Consider the following 22,410-nt stretch of genomic DNA (forward strand, 5'->3'; position numbering starts at 1 on the left):
GCTGGAGGAAGTATGCTGGAGCTTGGACAGGAGGTCTGGATGCACAGGCAGAGAGAGGTGTTTGCTTGACAGCAGGCAGGGAGTTATCCCAGATGTCTCTGGAGAGTATCATTTAGTGTATGGGTTGTGAGTGTCATTATTTTAGTAATTTAGTCTTCCCAAAGCTTACAAAGAAGGGAGAAGGCTGAGATTGTGAAGGATGGCACTGGGAAAGTTGTACAGGCAGTAGGGAGCCCCAGAATAGTTCAGGTAGCATGGTGACAAGACTCACATTTGAGCTTTAGAAAGGTGAAGCACATCATTCATATTCCTTGATCTTTGTATCTGAATTTACTTAAGGGTAGGTGGTTAAACTAATTTCTGGGTTGAATAAGACTTAAAGGTAGACTGAGCACAAATCATTTAATAACTACAACAAATATTTCCCATGCTGGTTACCTGAGCTGTGATATTTTGGATTTCACTTGATCCCTGCTAGGAAGGAGCCTAGTGAACAGCTGGCCTGTCCTTCTAATTTGATGGACCTTTCTGAACCCATGTTTTCCAATAATTAACAATCAGATTTCTTTCTGTGCATATGTGTGTGTATATAACTGGGGACTGAACCCAGCAATGTTCTACTACTGAGCCGCATCCCCAACTCTTTTTATTTTTTTATTTTGAGACAAGGCGTCAATTTGCAATCCTCCTGCCTCAGCCTCCAGAACTGCTGGGATTATAGGCATGCTCCATCATGCCTGGGACAATCAGATTTAAAAGAGAAATCAGTTATGCTAGTAGTACTTACTGTCCCTTGGTAGCTAATAGGACGTGATATGTACAGTTGACTTTGCCACTTGCCTGTTCTGTTGTCTCTATGATTGGCATATGCCTTTGATTGTGTTTGCACAGTGCAAGGATCCACCTTGAACCATTGTTCCCTCTCCATTTCAGAAGGAAATATGACTACCCTAAGGTTGTTGCTGCTCAAGTGGAGAATTTCTCTTTCCAGCACCTTCATATCTCCATCTGTTGTCCCTTATTCATGCTGCCATTTTTCTCTGTACCCCATCTGTTTTGCCAAGGCCTTGGTATAGGGCCTGTATGCAAGAAGTTTAATAAAAATAGAAACACGATACCAAGCCAAAAAAAGACAGAGTGAGGAGAGATATTAACCATGAAAGCAAAGCTGTGTGCCATGGTTGAGCATCAGTTTTGTCTTTGTGTGTCTTACAAGCTGGGCAAAAGGGAAACAATAATTTCCATGGTTCCCATTATTGAAAGTAGGACACTTTCTGGTTTCTCAAAGGAGGGCATCATTTTTTCTGGCACTAAAAGGTAATTACTTCTTTTTGTTTGTTCTGGTCACTGCTGCTCACATTAATTCTGTGGCTTACTGGAAATGTTCCTTTGGAATTCACAGACACTAAGCACACCAACTGCATGTGGAGTTTGTGACAAAGAGTGTGGGCATGGAACCACGTTACTGTGGGCAGAGGGCATCTGCTGAGCATCCCAAAGGCAAGAGCCCAGGGCTGCTTGTCCTTGAGTTGGACTGGTATAGGAGCTCTGGGTAGGAAATTCATGGAAGGATAGAAGGAACCAGGCACAGAGGTATTTGAGAAAGGAGACTTATCTATACAGTGGTGAGTGTTGGAAGTCAAGCAGAGAGAACAGCTGGACAAGATCTCGCATGGACATTCACACTGATATGCTGCCCACCAGGAGCCCTAGCCATAGACAGTGAAGGATCCATGAGAGATCATTGGCTCTTGTCTTAAAAAAAAACTAGCCCTGGCAGCTGTGTGAAGCGGGGGATGTATGGTGCAGAGAGACAGGTGGGTTAGGCCATGGTAATTGCCCAGATGCAAAAGGAGAAGGTTCTGAGCTGCTATAGGAAGGAGCTGTGGGCTCAGAACAGGAAGAGAAGGGCATTAAAGACATCTGTCAGTGGTGGAATGGAGAGGAGTGGTGACCAGTGGTAGGAACAGAATGAGGGAAGAAAAGATGAGTTTGGGGTTCTAGATGGTAGGACTTGGTTAGTCATGAAGACCATAAAAACAATTACCGTTTGAAGAGCCTTTTACAAATTGCCTTTGCAGGCATGAAGGCACAGTTGTCCTTTTAAAGTGTGAAGACGATAGGACAAGAATTATTGGCTCATTTCATAGTGTGACTGAGGAAGATTCAGAGATTCTTTCAAAGTCCTGCAACCAAAATGGTGGGAGCTATCCTCAGGCCAGAGGAGCTGACTCATGGGGCCTTTGAGTGCTTCTCAAAGTGGGATCTGGAATGTATAGCCGGCCTGCAGTTTGGAATAAGGAACAAAAGAATAGCTTCCATATTGGGTGAGAGTATAACAAAGGGCTGATGAGGGCAACCACCCTGGTATGCTCTGATGAGGGGCTTCTTGCACTGCAGGGGACCAGGCTTCAGGGGCCTTAGAAATCATCAAGGTACAGGAGGCACTAACTTCCATTCAGGGCCTGCTAATGCCACTGTAGGAACTGCTCCTTTACTCTGACAACCTCTTTCATTTTCATCTGATGTTCTCCTTACCTTGTTTTCCTAAGGGTATCATATCATGGGAGGACTAAGAATTTACCCAGTGTCTAGGGTTGCCAGATAACATACAAGAAGCCCAGTTAAATAAGAACTTAAGATGGAAAAAAATACTACCATAATTCTGTCCAAATTTCCTATTGAACTAGGCTTCCTGTATTTTTATTTGCTGTTTAACCCACTATCTTAGTTTGGATTGCTGTAACAACAACCCCACAGACTGAGCAGCTTAAACATTTTTTCCCCCCACAATATGGAGGCTGTAAAGTTCAAGATTAAGGTACTAGTATAGTATGGTTGGTTCTAAGAGCTCTCTTCCTCGCTTGCAGATAGCTGTCATCTTCATTTCTTCACATGGAGGAAAGAGGAAAGAGAGAGAGAGAGAAAAAGAAGTGGGGGAGGGAGGAAGTGAGGGAAAGAGAGAAGAGAGAAAATAAATATGAATATGAATGCACAAGCTCTCTGTTGTCTATCTGATCTTATAGTAGCACTAATTCCATTTATTAGACTCCATACTCATGACCTAAGCATGTCCTCATACCATCACCTTGGGCATTAGGTTTCAACAGGTTTTTTAGGGGAATGCAAACACTGAGTTCCATAGCATAGTGTCATGGAACCAAGAGATGATCTATAAAACCTAACTGGCTATTTTGCTATTATAATCTGCTGCTGGTGGGTACTGCAGTTGTGAGAGTGAGCAGGTGTCCAGGGGAAAGTGTGTGAAGTGAGGACATAGGGCGCCCAGTGAATTCTAAGGTGCACCAACTCCCTGAGAGATAGCCCAGAATGCTCCAGCATCAAAAATTGAGATGAGGGAAGGGGGGCTGAAGGAGCCTGCCCAGATGCTGCAGGGACCTCATTGAGTCAGTCAGGAGATGGCAGAGACTAGTTGGCCAAGAGTTTAGGAGGCCAGATAAGGAGGAGATTGTGAGTGGTTATTGATTTTCCTGAAGGCATCTGTTGGGAAAGGAGATCAAATATTTTGCAAAATAATCAAATGATAGACTCCTTTTTTACTTGAATAGAATGAAAAGTTAGGGGGAAAAAAAACAAAACACTGGTATAAACCAATTGGTGGACCAAATTCTGAATCCCAAATGAGGTGGGCACACTTGGAGGAGATGTGGTTCATATTATCTACAGTTCTCTGCTCTGTTTCTTATTCAGGCTATGTCTGTATGCCATTGTTATTACAAGGGGGAATAATAACTTTTGATTGTTTTATATTGTTATTAAGCGCAGGTTGAAAAAACAAATATTGTGGGCCCGCAATATTTTGCAGGTTCTGCATCTGCAGATTCAACCAACCACAGATCAAAAATATTTAAAAATACAGAGTTTATTTCTTGGCATTATTCCTTAAACAATAAAGGGTAACAGCTACTACAGTAACATGTGCATTGAATTTAGTATTATAAATTATGTGGAGATAATTTAAAGTGCACAGAAGAGTATGTATCGATTATATGTGAATCCTATACCATTGCCATTTTACATAAGGGATTGAGCAATTGAAGATTAGGATACCCAGGGTAGGTTCTGGAACCAATACCAACCCACACCATTACAAGGGATATATATCACTGCATATAATAAAGTGGGGGAGGACCGCTTTCCATGGACATCCATCTTGAAGACAGGTACTTAAATCCAGTTCTTATTTTCTATTTGGTTTATTACTATATTTAAAGTAACATAGAATCCCATTGACTTATTTTGTGTATAGTTCTGTGGATTTCACACTTGTGTAGATCCATGTAGCCACCAGCTCAATCAGGGTACAATAGAGTTCCTTCACTTCAGCTGTACCACAGGACTGCATGATGTTCTCTTCTAAATAGTCTTCCTGGCAACTGCTGATCTGTTCTCTGTCTCTGTAACTTTCTGAGTCTGCCAGGTAAGTAACACCTGAGCCTAATTTCATTCACTTAGCATACCCTCTTTGAGACTCAGCTCCTTGCATGTGTGAACAGTTTGTTCCATTTTCATTGCTGAATAACCTTCCATTCTGTGGATCCTCCAAGTTTGTTTACAATCCCATGAGCAACACTCCAGTTCCATTTGCTTTTTATCCTCACCAATATTTGGTAGTATTAAAGTTTTTTAAAAAAATTTAGCCATTTTATAAGTACAGGATAGTATCCCATCATGGTTTTAACTTGCATTTACCTGATGGCTAATAATGTTAAGAATTTTTGTTTATTTGCCATCCATGTATCTTTTGGTAAAATCTCTCTGTTGCAGTCTTTTATCTATTTTTGGTTGGATTGTTTTCTTATGTTGTGTTTTGAAGTTTCTTTATATAATGTGGTACAACTCCTAAGTCATATATCTGATTTGTAAATTTATCTTTTCTACTCTATATAGCTTGTGTTTTCATTATTTGGCAATGTCTTCAGAAGAGTGGAAGTGGGTTTTTGTTCTGCACTAAAGGGGATTGAACCCAGGAAATTCTACCATGGAGCTACATCCTCAGCCCTTTTTAATTTTTTTTTTTTAAACTTTTGAGCCAGAGTCTTGCTAAGTTGCTGAGACTGGCCCTGAACTTTCATTCCCTATGCTTCAGCCTTCCAATCGCAGCACCATGCCTGATAGTAGAAGTTCCCAACTGCGAGGAAGTTCAGTTTCTTATGGACATCTTGCTTTAGACATGCATTAAGTGCCCCTTCCGAGAGCTCTTGCCTAACATCAGGCCATGAGAAATCTTTCTCTTAGATTTTCTACTACAGGTTCATTACTTTTACTTTTCATTTACATGCATGTTCATTTTTGAGTTAATTTTTATATAAGATGTGAGGTTTGGGTCACTCTTCTTCTTCCTACTTGTTGGCATGGAGTCTTCACTTGTTCCAACACCATTTATGGAGAAGGCTCTCATTTGTCTATTTACTTACCTTTGCATCTTTATCAAAAAGAAAAAAAAAACTTGGCCATATTTCTGTGGATCTATCTCTTGATTATTTTGTTTACTTGATATGTAAGCATTCCTTCACCAATATCATACTGTCTTGAATATTGTAACTGTATAGGAAGTTTTGAAACTCTGCACTGTGATTTCCCCAACATTTTTCTTTTTCAAAACTGATTTCACTGTTCTTCTCTCTGTCTCTCTCTTATTTATTTTTATTTTAACTTTCTTTAGTAATGGGGATTGAATCCAACAGTGCTCATCCCCAGTCCTTTTTATATTTTATTTTGAGACAAAGTCTTGTTAAGTTGCTGATGGTCTTGCTAAGTTGATGAGGATGGCTGTGAACTTGGAATCCTGCCTCAGCCTCCCTAGCCATTGGGATTACAGGAGCCCGTCACTGTACTTCTCATAGTCTTCCCTGAATTCTGCCAGGTTTCATAGTTGCACTGAATGGGAGAGACAGAGAGGAGTAAGTTTATTTTATTTGAATTGTTTTTCTTCTTTGAAAATGCATGTGCTTAATACATCCAGACAATGAATGTTGTTTGGAATCAAGCCATGAAAGTATATGAAGGAACCTTAAATGCATATCACTAAGGCAAATAAGCCAATCTCAAAAGGCTGTATCATTTCACCTATATGACATTCTGGAAGAGGGAGGACTATGGAGACAGTAAAGCAGATGCCAGAGGTGAGAGAGAGAGAGAGAGAGAGAGAGAGAGAGAGAGAGAGAGAGAGAGAGAGATATGGATGGATTGGCAAAGCACAAAGGATTTGGGGGGCAGTGAAACTATCCTGTATGATACTTATAGTGGTAGATTCATGTCATTATACATTTGTTCAAACCCACAGAATGTACAACACTAGGAGTGAACTCTAATATACAGTGTGATCTTTGGGGTGATGATGATGTGTAACTGAGTTTGTTGAAACAAATACATGACTGGTGTGGGGGTGATGACATTGGGGGAAGCTGTGCATACATGGTAGCTGAGAGAATGTAGGAAATCTTTGTGCCTTCCTCTCAATTTCATGTGAGCCTAAAACTGCTAAAAGAAAAGTTATTTTAAAAATAACGTATGTGCCAAAGATCAGATGATGGAATGATTGAGGTGCTAGTAAATATAGTTGAAAGTTCACATGATTATTTGAAACACAGAGGAAATAAAATTATTGAAGAAAGCATAATGTACTTTGAAAATATACCTGTAAATGTCCCCCATTTCCTTTTTAATAGTTGTAACATGGCTCTTAATTATATTCTTCTATGTGTTTTCTGGGCTATATCCTTTATTAGAATCATCAGGATTTTTTAGATAATTTTAAAGATGCCAAAACTTCTCAACAAAGTTAAGGTGTGTACAATGCCGTTTGCATAAATTTGTGGTGTGTCTTCTCCCTGAATCATTGGGTTTTAAAAAGCTAAGCATAGATCATTCACCTCTTGGTTCTGGGCTGGAACATAGGGCGGGGCTGGTGGTAATTTGAGAATGACAGCAGCTGTATCTTTCCCTACAGGACCACAAGTGTCTTGGAGGAAAGTATTTCTCTGCTGCCTGCCGCATGCTGCGTGGGCACTGCCATTAGTCACAACCTGCAGCCTGGGAAGTGTGCGTGCTCCACAGGTTCAGCATTTCTGCTGGCTCTGTAACTGCCAATTATCTCCAAATTGAAATCATCTAGAAAAACAGACATTGCATGTTGAGAGATTGTTTTCCTGTTGTTGAAATTACAGCTGTCATTTTCATTTGGTATAGTTTTTGTTGTCTTGTTATTCTTACTTTTGGAAGAATGGCATGGAAGTGGTGATCTACAGTTCACTGGTTTTGGAAGCTGGAGTCTCAGACCCATCTAAATATAGCACCGTTGTCTCTGGAGTGGGTGGAAGAAGCAATCTGAGTGACCATACATGGGCTGCTGTCCACCAGGCCCTGTGTTCTTTTCTGTGCACTCCCTCCCTCCCTGCTTCTCAATTCAGCTAATCTCCAGATCAGATTTACCCTGCTTGCTGTGCATGTGTGTGTGGGAGTCTCTGTGAATGTGGAGCTTCTAAATATACTCATCACTTGATATGGGTATTTATGTTCTAGTATTTGTGGTGCTGGCACTCCAGGTAGGCCACTGTGTTTTTAGTGCAGAGTTATGATTGTAGTTGAGAAGTCTCTAGGGACCAGCTGTTGACTTGATGTGTTCCTGTGGCATCTCATGCAGGGACAGAGAAGATCAGTAAATAATGTGAAATGGATCTGCCCTGTGATGTCCACAGATACACTCTCCCTCACTTCCTGTTCCTCAGAGGCAGCTTTGGAATATTGCTGGGAGTTTAGAAAGCATTTTGAGGGTCTAGGCTACAAGTGAGATGATCTCTCTCCCCATCTGCTGTCTTCATTGAGTGTTCTTATCTCTCAGTCTCTGCATGCGCTTCTGCTCTCTCAGAGGTTATCATGTTGAATTCTTGTAGCAGCTGTGTAAGGGAGGCCTTCTTATCACCTGCATTGACAGTACAGAAACTGCAATGGAGAAAGAGTGCTTCGTCCTCCTATTTGTCAGACAGTCTGTTTCTCTGCCTGTTGGTCCATCCATCCATCTTGTTGGTTGTTAGTTATATACACACAGGTCACTCAGGTGAATTAGCCAAGGCTACAGAATCGTCTTTTTTTAAGTTAAAGATGACTGACCCACAGAGACAAAAGGCCACATATTATATTAATATAATTTTCTAATTTTATCCAGAGAGATTTTTTTAAAAAAATTACTGTACATTTAGAATTAAAAAATGAGACCATAACTCTTATTTGGAAAAAATAAATTATTTCAAATAAAGTTTTTCTAGTTCTTCTTAGACGTTTGTAGCTTATACATCCTAAATAATTAAAGATATACTCTAATCCCATTTGGAAATTGAATTTGAGGCTCAGTAGATGAGAAGAGAGCCAGGAAAGAGAAAGAGGTTCAGTGCGTGGAAGTAAGGAAGAAGGGAAAAGAGACAGAGGTTGGAGTCAGATAGGTGGACAGAAAGGGCAGGAGGCCAGGGAGACCTAAGAGAAATGCTGAATGGTGGACTGAGAACACTTGTCTGAATTATCAGATGGAAATGATGCCATTGTGGTTATGTGGATCAACAATCCTCTCCATTTTTACCGGTATATATATTTTTAACTTTTTATCTTGGAATAATGTTACACAGTTAAAGAACCATATATTTTTGCAGATATTTCTGTTGTTAACATGTACACGTGCTGTGTCATTCTCTCTCACCCTCCTCATAGTCCCATCTATGCATCTGCACACATGCAAATCTCAGCCTGTCCCACACTCTGTTTATAACTTCCTTCATTGGCAGCAGGAGACCTGGCTCCCAGTCCTTCAGTAGATTTACTTATTTGTTTAGTTCTTTGTATGTAATTAGCCTCTTAGCCATTTCAGCCTCTCCTCGGCTTCTTTCAACCATACTTCTTAAAGAAAAGAAAATCAAGAAAGGAAGGGAAAAGTACCTTTTAAAGAAAGGTTCAATTATTATTATTATTATTATTATTATTATTATTATTATTGCCTTACAATTCTTAATACACGTTTATACCACAATTTAAAGAATTATTGAGATTAAAAAAAAGGTTCATTTTCCCACTGAAACAATGAAGATTGCACTAATCTGTAAAAGTCCCAGAACTTTTAGAAATTGACTTTGAGACATGAGAATTTTTGATAGAGTATTTCTATTTCCCCAGTAAGAAAAAAAAAATGTTTTATTGAGATCTGCTTCACATAACGTACAACTCACTTGTGTATTTTGTGAGGTTTTAAGTTACAAAAGTGTTCAAAAAATTTCAGGTCAAAGGCAAATCATTGCAGGCAAGAATTACCAGCTTATGTGCCTCTTTCGTTAGCATTCCCAGGACCTAAAGTTTAATAAACCTTTCTTATGGAAATTTTACTAGTGTTATTCTCCAGGGAAGTCATGTAAAGGTGGCCTTGGAACCTGTGGAGCTGCTGACTGAGCATGTGGTCCTTTGTGGATCACTGCTGGCCTGTCTGCTGACACTGAAAAAAACAGAGCTTGGAGTCAAGGCCCAGCTGCTGCTGACTTAATGGAACTGCATTCTTCAAACAGTGGGGGAAGTGTTAGGAGGCAGTTCTTGACTGTGAGACTGTCCCACAGCAAAGTAGAGCAGAACTAGTACTTTTTTGGCTCAATGTGATGTAGACTTGAACCTCAGAGTTGGTGTGGTCATTGTGGTGGCAGATGAAGCATTGTCCTTGACCTTGGCAATAGGCATCCTATCCTGGCTGTACGAAGCCACTTGGCCTGGGGTCCATTCTCCTGGCTGTTGCCTGTGCAGAGACTGATGTCAGGGCCTTGACCAGGAGGGCCTGTTGCACTGCCTGCCACAGGCCCTCCCATCTTGGCATGTCAGTGTTTCCAGGGTTTCCTTGACTTTGGTGCTGAACCCTAGCTGTATTTCATAACTCTTATTTTACCAGGTTTTGCTCTTTTACCTGCATGTCTCAAATGACTCCTCTCCCCTGTGAGCTAAAGGCCAGGCTCATGGTGGAGCTGACAGCCCTTCCCCATCTGGCCCAAGTGTACATAAAGGTTGACTCTCCTGTCCCTCCAGTGCACCAGAGTTTTCCCTCTCGTTTCCTGGGGGGGTATCTTCTGTTCCATTCACATCTCACTTGGCCTCAGCTCGCAGCCAGTCTCCTCACCCCTGGCCCATGTTCACTGCAGGAGGTGGCTATGGGTCCCCTGATTTCATTCCTCTACCCTGTGTAGTCCCTGACCTTCCACAGGCATTCTTAAAGCTTGTGGAAGGGTTGAATGACTAAACAAGAAGGACTAGTGCTGGCTAGATGGGGAGGAAAAGCCCTCAATGCAAGAAAGCCCCAAGTGAACATACTCTGAGGGGCAAAGTGGACCCTTCCATCCTTTCCCAGTACTTTGGAGTGATTCCTTTCTCAGTACTTTGGGTCATGCTCTTCTTTCCCAGAAGCCTCAGGGCAAGGGGCTCCCAGAAATTGACATGGGTAACATGGGCACAGCTCTTGCTGCTGTCTGTGAAAATGATGCTTAATGGAGTCAAGGAACATTTAATCACAGGTTCCAAATCTTCCAGGGACAAGTGTGAGTCATCTTTCGCAATCTGTGATTAAAATGGCTGATTAAAATGGATCCTTCAAATTCCTGTTTTATTATAATCAAAAGTAGTTCTGTGGCCTCAGAGCCTAAGTTTGCATTTTGAGCTTCAGGATGCTGCTTGATATTTGCTTCTTCAACCAGCTCTTTTCCTGCGTTTAGCACAGTGACTTTTATTTGGAGAATCCAGGGTGGATTTCATAGGGAAAAGAATAGGGCCCATTGTCATGGAAGATTAATCTAAAAAATGCTAAAGTACCTCTTTATTAAAACAAAGTCTGAAACTCTAGGTGAGCAGGTTAGAGGAAGAAGGGAACAAGGAGAGAGGATTGCAGCATTTAGTGAGGCTTCAGAAACATCCTCATCAGAAGTGGAAACGCTTATTTTGTTTTTTTCCAAGGTGATGAAGAAGCTGGAATTGCCAGCCTTCTGCATGCCTTGTGGATGGTTCTGTGTTCTTACCTTTGTTGCATCAGGGTTTGGCCAGGAGGATGCCAAAGGAGTTCCCAGAGTGGGCCTCACTGATACTGGGGTCAGTTTCTGGGGACTGGTTGTGTGGAGCACCTCTAGGAATCCCTCAGCTCTCCATGCTGCCTGGAGCCCAGGGCATTGGTATTTTTGGAAGTTTCCCAGTTGACTCTGATGGACATCTGTAGGTGAGGACACCTGGGTCTGTGCCATAGCAGTTCCCAGGCCTTCTGCTCTGTTTTTATTAGGATGTTTCCTCCAAAAAAGGATCTTTTCCTCTCCATCCTCTCAGACAGCTTTTTGCTCTGGTAGAGTCTTGCCCCCGATCCTTCCCTCTCTGCAAATCTGCTCTGCAAAGAGGTGAAGCCATGGACATGGGGATGTAAGGACCGGAACACTGGAACACACATAGCCCTGTGGATCCATGCCTTTGCCCTGTGGATCCAGAACCAGCCCTTCCCCAAAAAGTAAAAAACAAAATCCTAATCACAAAAAAGGAATTCTGATCCTAGATACCAGAGGTCCTCTTCAATTTCTCGCAGCACTACTGGTAGGAAGTGAAACAAAATAGGAGGTTCCAGGGGATTTGTGCTTCAAAATTTACATAAAAATTTTGCCTTGTTCTTGCATATTAGAGCTTACTCTGTGGGGGTGAGGGTGGAGGTGGGGTGGGGATGGAGGTGGGGCCTCTTTCTGCAGCCAGCCTTTCTCATCCTTTCCTTTGGACCTGACCTGGCCTCTCCAGTGTCTGGAGTGGTGTAAACATTTAGCTATTGTGTGTGCCTCCTCTCCATTTGCTCTGGATCCTTTCCCTCCTCCTCAGCCCTGCCTTCATCACTCTCCCAGCCATTCTCTATTCCTGGGGAAACCAGCCCAGGAAGCTGGGGTTCAGGCAGATCATTTTCATTTTCATTTGTTAACATTGGTGTTTCCCATTTCAGACACGCCCCCCTCCCGCCCCGCCCGCCAAAATGCAAACCTTCAAATAATTAGTATGAGAGAAGAGTTTTTTTTTTTTTTTTAACTACTAGTGTCTCAGCATTCCTTGAAAATACAGTTCTTGTGTCTTTTATTTTAAAACACAACTGGTTAATAGACAAATTAAGACTTAGACTTATGTCTTCTGGAGCTAGTGTTGTCTGAGGCAGAGCACCACAGAACATAGAATTCCTACTGAAAGACATTTTCTTTATGAAATTTACTGTGTGAATATGAAAGATTGTGTTGAACCTGCGCTCAAAGGTTTCTTAGTGGCAGTATTTCAACTGATCTTTATAGTCTGCACTTTCCTGAGTAAAGTTGCCACATAGATGTAAAAATTGTCTTCTGCTCCCAGATCCAGACATCCACCCCATGATGTATTTCTGTCCTTCTATCATAGATAATTAATAGTCTTGGTTTGGTTTATTTATTTGAAAGTAAAAGATTAAGAACTGGGATAGAGTTAGGAGCTTGTTGTCACAGTGGGGTGAACAGATAAAGAGCCACTCAGTGAGAGTTGTAGCAGTGGCCACGGACAGGAAGGGACATATAGGAGGTTCTTGCAGGGGTGCTGTCATCAGGCCTGTGCTGACTTTGACCTGGGGACAAGAAGGGACAATGAGTGTATTCTTCTCCTGGGACACAGAGAGGGTAGTGTGCAGTGTCTTTGGGAGTGATATTGAAATAAGACTGCATGAGTTTGAAGGCCTAATGTGTTGAAGGGGCAGAAAGAGCTGGGAGGCAAACCACAGCAGGGACAGCAGGCAAATGGAGATCCTTCACAGGGAGAGGAGAAGTGCCTGGCTGCAGGGACACACAAGGAATTGCTGTGAAGAAGGTGGGTATTTGGGCTACAGTGAGGCATATAAATGGGAGGGTTACAGGTAAAGGAAGAGTGCCAAGAACAAGTGGCTGAGGAAGGTCATACCTATAGGTGACAGAAGTGCAGGCAGAGATTCCAGATGGAATTAGCTTCACCAGAGAAATGAGCGCAGTACGTGAACTAGGTGGGTCAGTGACACTCTTAAAAATAAATATCTAAATAAAATAAGTTTTATGAGGAGTTGGAATTCTAAGATCATTGAAGCATTTAGGTATTTTGGGAATTGTATTTGATTATCAAACTATTTAGGCAAGTTAACTACTTTCAAATAAGTAAAATTAGTGTGTCTCTCTGGTGAAATTTGTCATTCATTTTTAGTATCTTAATTTTAAATGCCAGCTAGATCTAGCCACTATAAATATGCAGCAGATGTAGCTGCCTAGCCACTGAGACAGGCAGGAGCTGACAATCCAGGAGTAGTTTTCAGTTTGAAAGCAGAAGCCAATGTTGGAAGGTAAGTTAGCCCCAGGTCCTTATTACCTAATGACTTATTACAATTCTCAGGAATGCCATTGTAGATTTGGGTTTCTGCTTTGATAAATGGGGAATTTTAAGTAGTGGTATCTCCTATGTCATTATCTTAGTAATGTATGTTAGGAAGCTAGAATGTATGTTAAAAACTTACAAAGAGTATATAGGTTTATAAATTTTGAGGTGGCTTTTCAGAAATGAGAATGTTGTTTTTGTCCTCAGTGTGTCATCCTTGTTGTTTGTATGGTGTTCCATAGGTGAAAGGTCAAACACCACTGGACCTGTGTGATGTTAAGTCCTGTGATATCTTCCTCTTTACCACAAGCTGTGGTAGACTGGGGAGTTGCCTGACCTCTCTCATGGCTTGCCTTCATTCAGCAGGGCTTGCTTTCATTCAGAAGAAGGGATACTCCCTAGCAGCAGGGTGGCTGTTGTCATTTGATTGGACTCATGCTGTTGTTTTGTCTCCAGCTTGTTTGTGTGCCCCAGGGCCTGGCCCTCTCAGGCTAGAGTACTTACCTGATTAGCTGAAAATACTTCAGATAGTGGCTTATACAGGGAGCTTGGAAAGTGTACCAGGGTTGACATTATTTTAAAAAGTAGAAACAAGGCTGGGGGTATTGCTCAGTGGTAGAGTGCTTGCCTGGCACATCTACGAAGCCCTGTGTATCCACTGGGCACTACCAAACCAAGAAGAAAAAAAAAAAGAAAAATAGCAATGGTTTCAAATTTTTAGTTACTGTAAAACCAGATTTAAGCAAGTAGAGTAATTATTTTTATTGGAATTTTTGTTGGATTATTTTCCTCCTAACACTGACCCCTGTATTGTTCCACCTCATGAGGAGGATAGTGGAGAAAGGGGTATTTTACAAAATGAGAGCCTAGCTGGGCCAGGTGACTCATGCCTGTAATTTCCTCAACAATTTAGCAAGGTCCTAAGGAACCTAGTGAGACCCAGTCTCAAAATAAAAGGAAAGCCCTGGGGATGTGGCTCAGTGGTTAATCTCCCCTGGGATCAATTCCCAAACACACAAATTGAGAGGTTACCTTTGACCCTTTTGGGGTTCATTACAAAACCCTTCTGGAAATCTTGATGTGAACAAGCTGATGAACTTTTTATTTGCAATGATTTGTTATTCAGTTTAGCTCCATAACAAACCACAGGTTGAAATTAAGAAGCCTAGGGACATGGATGTTGAAATGTAAATGAATAGGGGATATACTAAATATGGGTGTCATTTTGCAAATTTGCTTTCCTACACCCCTCCCAAAGCTGCTAAGTTGAATTATCTAAATGAAAGTGTTGCCCTCTTTGGTCCAGGTGTACATAGAGCTCAAAACCAAGTAAAATGTAGTTAACACGCTGGTGCCACCCATCTGCCTGGAATTTATTGTGCTTTCCATTTGTGAGGACTGTATTCACACACTCTGTTATTTGTGCAGAAAAGTTTGCATGCAGCCGCCTGAAAAGCGATTTCTTGTTCTCACTTAAAATGAGCGTCAATTGATCTTTAAAGCAAAATCAGAGTAAAAAAATCAGTTTATATGTGTAGCTTTGGTCAATTTCTATATTTCACTATACATTTGATTTCCATACAGAAAATGAAATATATATTATTTTGTAATTTGTCTACCTGTAACATTGTACTCACCAAATTAAAATACTTTAACAAGATCTCTCACTAGTTACTTAAAATTTCAAAAATTGTCTTTCTGTCTAATGAATTACATTAGCTCAAGAAAGCTTGTGAGGTTATACATAACTGTGGAGGGGATTTTATGTAGAAAGAAAAAAGTTAGGGAACCCTGAGACAATGAATCATATCTCCTCCTAATTTCTTATTATAAGTTCACAGATAAATTTCATGTGATGGAAATCCTCTGATGGCTTTTTCCTTAGGATTTGATACTGGATGTACATTTTCTTATATGGTTAAAAAAAAAAAATCTGCCCATCCACATGGACAGTTAATCTGTGTGGACTTTGAGCTCATCACAGCAGGGAGGAGGGAGGGTTACAGAAGGAACAAACAGCAGCCTCCCTGGCAGGAGGAGGCTGTCTGGCCCTCACTCCCCACCCTTCCTTCCTGGGCAGGTCAGGCATCCAGTACATACCAGGGCACTCTCAGGTAGTGGGAATCCACAGGTAGCTCTGGCCCTTGTGTGGTCTCTCCCTTCATGCCTTTCTGTCCATCCACATTTTGGATCTTCAGACTGACAAGTTCTGTTCCAGGACTTCAAATAACCTGCTTCATCTCTACCTGTGACCTTGCTGCAGCAAAGGTAAGACCTGCCACCATCCAGCCACTGCGTGGTGGGCTTTCTGCTCTAATCCTCTTGGTAGTTTGCCTGTTGGGCGTAGCTGGTATACTGGGGTCAGCAACTGGGGGACCAGCCCCATTATAGGGTTCTCTGGAATCCAGTTCCTCTGGTTCTTCCCTGTGTCTGCAGATTTGCTTAAACCTAACCTTGTGTTCAGTGTCCTTATACCGGGATGGGGATAAAAATGCCATACTAACCTCGAAAAAAACAATGGGAAGCTGAAACAGGTGAGCAAGCGGCTGTTGGAGGACTGAGAACATGGAAAATACCCTGAGTTTCTACTTGGTGAATTTTATTGGTTGGGGTATTAGAAGTGCTGCTGTGGGTTGTCAGACCTTGGGCTGCTGTCACATGCCCCCTTAGGAGAACATCACACTAGAAACAAGACCATGATTGATCTGCTAAGGCCCAAGCAGTCTCCTAGACATTCTGGGACTGGAAGGAAGGTAGGACTTGATTCCTACAATTTATTTATGGAACTGAATGCTTTTCGGATTTTCTGATAGTTTATTTATGGAATGTTTCATGTAGATATGAAATTTAGTTTCAATGTATGTAAAAGCAACCTTTTGTGAGTCTTTACAATGTTTTGTTTCATCCTGTACTCATTTGCTTCCACCCCACCTGGAGTGTTTTGATGTCACCAATTTAATATACATTAAAGCATCTGATTTTTTTTTTTTTGCGTCAAATGTTATTGCTTTTTAAAAATTATATTTTAAATTAGCATGTTATGGTGACTGAGCTAAGCAGACCTGCTGGAGTCTTGGCTCCATCCCTTACTGATTATGTTTTCTTTTAACAGTTCCTTAATCTAAGTCTCAGTTTCATTTTTGCAAAAACAAGATAATAGCACCTTCCCTATAGACTGTCATGAAAATGAAGCGAGGCACTATTGTTTAGGTGCCTACCTTAGCACCAAATTCATAGTTAGCATTCCACTGACAGTAACTGTCTGCCTTGCTTCCTCTGAAATGGGGATAATACTCCTTATGTCAACTACTTTTGTATAGGGATCATTATGAAATGTTTGATAGTTGCCAAAAAGGTGTTCAGTGACATTAGGATTGTGTCACCATCAGCAACACAATCCAACAGGACCGGTCTGGCTAGTTCTTTCTCCCAGGCCTTGCCTGTCAGCCCTTGAACTTGTAGTTAGGCTGGCCAGTGCTGAACCAGTGAACCCCACAGCCAACCTGGGAGCTCTTCATCTTTACAGGAATTGAAATTTCAACTAAAAGCACTGATGTGGGGTTCTGCAGTTTAAAACTAAGGGCCTTCCATCTGCTGGTCACCCACCAAATTTGTTTTATTTTGTCCACAAAGAAGAAGTTAAGAGTTACCATTATGAATATTTCTGGCCCCATCCCCAGCTTATCTGTCATTGACTCCCTTAATCTTTCAACCTCCAAATAGTCTATGAAGTCTCAATACCGTGACTAATTTGAGATCCTATTTGGTGTGGCTGGCATGGGCCATTCTCCTGGGAAGGCTGGACTGCACTGTGGGGTGTGGATTCTGTAGCAGCAGCAGGGCCTAGAGCTGTTAAGATTCCAAGCCTGAACTTGGAGAAACCTCGAAGATCAGTTCTGCCCTCCTTATCATGCTGCCCACAAGGTGAAGTGAATTGGTGACTGTGACACACATGCAGGACAGTAGAATTAGGGAATGATTGTCAGGGGCCAGATCATGCTGGGAGAGGAAGGAATTATCATTTGCCATGTTCCACTGAGCTCTCACATTCTCTAAACTACCCCCTCTGCCTCCCTCTCCCTGTCTTGGTACAGGACACCATATGCCCCAGCATCCACCCTGCAGATTCTTAGAGGCTATATTGCACTCACCATTGTAGTCCACTCTGTACCCATTTGTGCAGCCTTGGTTCTTAGGTCAGGCCCTTGCCAGCTCTTTCCTGTGCTCCTGAAAGCCTTTTCTGATTTCCTTGCTTAGAGCCTCATACTTTGTCATTGATCCCTCTACTTGCTGCCAAAAACACATTTTGAATTCTATCCCTCTGACTTTCTATGCCCTTGTTAAAACCATTCATTTGTCCCCTCTTTCTGTCATAGCATTACCTAAGAGCAGCAACCCTGGGAGCATGTTAGAGTGTGGGTTTGTGGACTGCACCACACACTTCAGCAGCTGCGTGGTGCATGCTCACAGCAGCTCTGGGCTGGAGCAGGCATTTTATCCTGTGTCCCAGTGGAGTGTAGATGACAGATGACATTCACAGTCAGGAACATCTCCCAGGGTTGTCCTCTGGAGAATTGGTGGTAATTCCATGATTCCATATGCTATCACTCTACTATTACTAAGAACATAGCTATTGAGACCTCATCGCTTCCTGACACAGTGCTGAGGTTTTTCTGCTGACCTTGTGTTCAGCTTCCTTATACTAGAATGGGAATACAGATGCCAGACTAACCTTGAAAAATCAATGAGAAGCTGAAACAAGTGAGCAGGTGGCTGCCAGAGAACTGGGGACATGGAAAAAAGATAAGAAATGACTTTCTTAGCTTGACTGACTTGGTCTCGCTTTGCTCATCCCATTGAGTGGAACTATAACTCCTCTTTCCAGATGCAACCCAAATCTCTTACCCTCCTCCCAGAAGCATCAGGCTCCTCTGAAGAGTTGGTGGTACCTCTGTGCTCTAGTGATCTTCCTTTGGGGCTCCTGGCACCCACTTCAGCCCTGCTCTGTGGGATAATGAATCCCAAGAAAGAGGGTCACCTTTGCCATCCTCAGGTCCCAGTACTTGCCCCCTCAAAGCTACTGAATAGATGCTACCCTGGCTGCTTGTCCAGTCTATCACTTCAGTGACCTTGCTTTTTTCTCCAAGCTTCGGTGTGATTAAGATAAAACATTGCCTCATGCCTTGTTGATGCCTGGGCACAGTGCTTGGCTTGACTTGGCACAGTTTCTCCAGTCCTGCCTTCTACGAATGTCCTCATGCCTGGCCCTTGCTCGCAAAGTTGTTTGCAGTCATTGTCACACTAACTCCTGAGTGCCACCGCCACGACACTGTCAATACAACCTTTATTCTACTTGCTGTTTATTCTGATGACTGTTTCTTCCTTCAGAGTTTCCCCTCTGGCCTCCTTGGTCAAGGCCTCACTTGTCATTTTGTTGTTGTTGTTGCCCTTTCCAACTGCTTTGAAGGTTTTTCTTCTTCTCACACTGGAGTTATTGGGATTCCCCAGGCTTTCTCCTTACCCAGTATCTCTTCTCATGCCTTGCATTCCTCCCAGGGGATGTGACCTCCCAAGAAGGAAGGGCTTGCTGTCAGACAGCACTTTTTGCCATGAGCCCTGGGCAAGGCATTCCTTTCAGTGGAAGGACTTGAGGTGAAGCAGCATGGGATATGGCCAGTGTAGTCTGAAATTAAGCAGGACCAGTAGAGTCATTGTTCCCAGGACTTTGACACTTTCCCACTGTCACCTCTAGCTCTGTCTCCTCACCTGTCTCTGTGCAGCTTAGGATTTACCCTTCCAACATATCTCCAAATGGTGCCACCCAGGAACCTAAACTCAGCTAAGACTGGAGTACACACACACACACACACACATTATTTTTTTTGCAGATGGACACAAATGCCTTAATTTTATTTATTTATCTTTATATGATGCTGAGGATAGAACCCAGGGCCCCACACACACGTCAGGCAAGTGCTTTACCACTGAACTACAACCCCAGTTTCAGACTGGACTTCTTATTCCACCTCCGTTTTCCCAATGTGCTTTTGGGCTTGACGAATGGGGCCCTACCACACTCTGTGGCAAGTGAGGAGGTGCATAAGTCACCCAGGTTTTCTTTCTTTATTTGGATATCAACTCTTCCACTTGATATCTTGTCACGTAGACGTGTGCTCAGTTCAGACAAAGTTGCCATTGGTGTTGTGGACTTTGGTAGTAGCTTTTCAACCATAGTCTCACCTTTGTTAATTCACAGAATAGGCAGTCATTGTGCACCTGCTTGCTACTCAACAGCATTGTACACCTGGGAATATAGCCATAAATATGACAGGCATGGTCACCCTTAACCCTGATGTGATATGTTCTAGTGGGGGATATAGTAAATATTCAAATAAATATGAAATATGGTTTCAGGAAATAATTGGATTACAAGAGAGTTACAACAACTGCTGTTTGGGGGGTTGTCTTTGTACAAGGGGCACAGTGAAGAGAGGAGTGAGCCACGCTGCTAGGGTGTGGGGCAGCAGGCAAAAGTGTCTTGAGGTATGGCTGAGCTTGGTAGGTGTGAGGAGTGGGAAGGTAGCTACTGCTGCTGCAGTCTCTGGGTTTGGGGGAGAATGGAGGTGAGCTCTAGTATGGAATTGGGTTTGAAGTTTTTCCACTTTATGAGATGCCCTCATAAAGGAAAGGCAAGGTATGCTTTGAGCACCCTCTTGTGCCTTCGGAGAAGTCATGGATAAATGTTAATGAATGACATCATTACTCTGTGTAGAGTCTTCTGTGGGTTTCTGTCCTCTCTGGGTTCTGACTTTGTTTCCTCATCCCTACATCCCTCCCCACAGGCCCAGATGCACACTGCCAGTACCCAGCCACAACATCCCTGTAATCCAAGGTGATCATGTGCTCTTGACCTTCCCCATCTTTTCTTAGAACATACTCTTCCCTCCATGTGATGCACATGACTGTCTATGTTGTTTCTTCAACCCTTATCTCAACTGGGAGTGTGTTGAGGCCAATACTCTCTTCCTGAGGTATAAAGAATCCATGTCCTTATCTTGAGCTCTGAGAGCATTTGCCTGAGCCTTTCCGTAGCACATTTGTTTATCTCTATTTCCTACAAGCAGGGAAGTTGCCCAGGGAGGGACCAGTCATCTTCATCTGTGGATATTCAAAGTCTATTCTAGAAATTGGAACACAGAAGAGAATTAGTAAATGTCTTCTAAGTGAGTGAATAAACATCATGTAGTCTTTCTCCCTTTTCATTTTCAATTCCAATTTTAGATATTTGGTTGTTCTATAAATAAGATACATTAAAGCCATTTCATAATTTGTTTTAGATGTTTAAAAATACTGTATGGATTTAACTTTGAAGGGAAGAATTGTACTCTTCCAAATAATAACATGCTCACAATTTGTTTAGGATAATAAATTGTAATTATGTTTGTTAGTTAAGCAACAAAATATTGCTTCTAGTTATAAAAAGTCTATTTCAAAAAGACCCCTCTTATTTCCAGGGAAAGTCATTTTAAAATTAGCAAATAAGTGCATTATGTTTCAGGTGAATGACTTTTCTTCTCACCATATCGTCACTGCCAGGGACTGTGCATGTCTCCCTCAGGTTGTTGGTATTTTAACCTTGGGACTTTTGGGGGTTAAATCTGGGGTGCTTCTCCTCTTTACTGTGACCACTGTGAAGCTTGGAGTCTGTCTTGCTACTGTAGAGATCTGGAAGGCATGTGTCATGAGATGCTAAGCTTCTAGTGGACTTGTTTAGTTTCTGCTCTTCTGGAATTTCTCAGTCCCTCTGTATCTGTATCACATACAATATAATAACAAGTAAAATTAGTCAAGAAAACCTTAACTCTTGCACTGTAGGTTAATTCTCATGTCTAGAAAAAGTGTTATTTATTTACATAAAGCAATAACTCAAGGAAGCAGACTGTTGGAAAGGAAATATTTTTGAGTTTAACAATATAGTGAGGTAACAAAACTTCTTATTAGAGCACCTGTCATCACTTAACCAGTTGGAGATTTTCATCAAGTCAAATAGCTTCTGGGCTGGCTTCCATTCCTCACTAGTCAACAGTGAGGGTGGAACTGGCCCTGCCTCCCGGAGGATCCTTGTGTAAAGACCATGTATAACTCCATCTGCATGCTGGGGAGAGTGCACACAGGAGGATCATCTGGGTGACTAAAAGTGAATAGTGCTCCCCCAGAAACAGTCCTGCCAGTTCCCAGTTTCCGCACAGCTTTTCTTGGGGGATTCTGGCTTCTAAAAAAAAAATTGCAGATCCATGTTGATGCAGTCATTGCTCTCCATCAAGTTCTAAAATTGGACCCAGCCTACAAGTTATTGTGTGTGCTGAAAGGCCCCAACAGTGGCCTTTTCTGACACACAATGGCTTGCTTGTGGCACTGGGAGTTAGCTTTCAAAAGATCCTGGGAATAGAATGGCCGGAGGGGGCTCCTGCAGGGAATTTCATGGCCTTTCCTTTTGTGCCTTTCCTTCAGTCCTTCATTTAGTTTGCTCCTCAAGTATATATAGAGGGAGAATGCTAATTTGTTCTTGTCAGATAAAATACCCAGGGTGATATGACACAGAGTCACTTTAAAGGAAGGGTCTTGGGCTTGCTGCCTGGGAACACTCCTGCCTTTGTGTTGGGAACTCAGTACAAAGCTGCCATGACTGAAATCCTGGAGTCTCTGCTAAGCCTCCTAGCTTTTCAGAGCATGATTCAGATGGCTTTCTAACCGTGGATGTGTTAGAGCATGAAGTAAAAATAGCCACCAGCCCCTTGGAGGGGAGATGGCTGCACATGTTGGCCGTGGGATCCAGGCCATTGATCACATTGTGGCCGCACCCGACAATGCGAGCCTCTCCCTCTCTGCAGGGATTCAGAGACAGAGACTGGGCTGGAGTCATGGCACATCAGCTGAGTGTCTGTGGCCAGGCGAGGCAACCTCTGGAGGCTGTATAGGGATAGTTCTTCCCACCTTGATATG

The 22,410-nt window shown here is 42.3% G+C and overlaps 1 protein-coding gene across 10 annotated transcripts in view; it reads left to right on the forward strand.

The window, feature by feature from the left end:
* The window catches only part of Cobl (cordon-bleu WH2 repeat protein), a 287,464-nt gene that overhangs the window by 19,560 nt on the left and 245,494 nt on the right, over window positions 1-22,410 (forward strand). Inside the window, exon 1 of one of the 10 annotated variants that reach the window (XM_058581929.1) lies at window positions 15,361-15,675. The exons of the other annotated variants lie outside the window; for them this stretch is intronic. The gene's annotated coding sequence lies outside the window, so the exon portion shown is untranslated. Of the gene's footprint in view, window positions 1-15,360; window positions 15,676-22,410 lie in introns of those variants that run through there. 10 annotated transcript variants of the gene reach the window in all.

This window comes from Marmota monax, unplaced genomic scaffold, assembly GCF_021218885.2.
Source record: "Marmota monax isolate L192 unplaced genomic scaffold, Marmota_monax_Labrador192_F-V1.1 WCK01_AAM20220418_F8-fsc00430, whole genome shotgun sequence".
NCBI lineage: Eukaryota > Metazoa > Chordata > Mammalia > Rodentia > Sciuridae > Marmota > Marmota monax.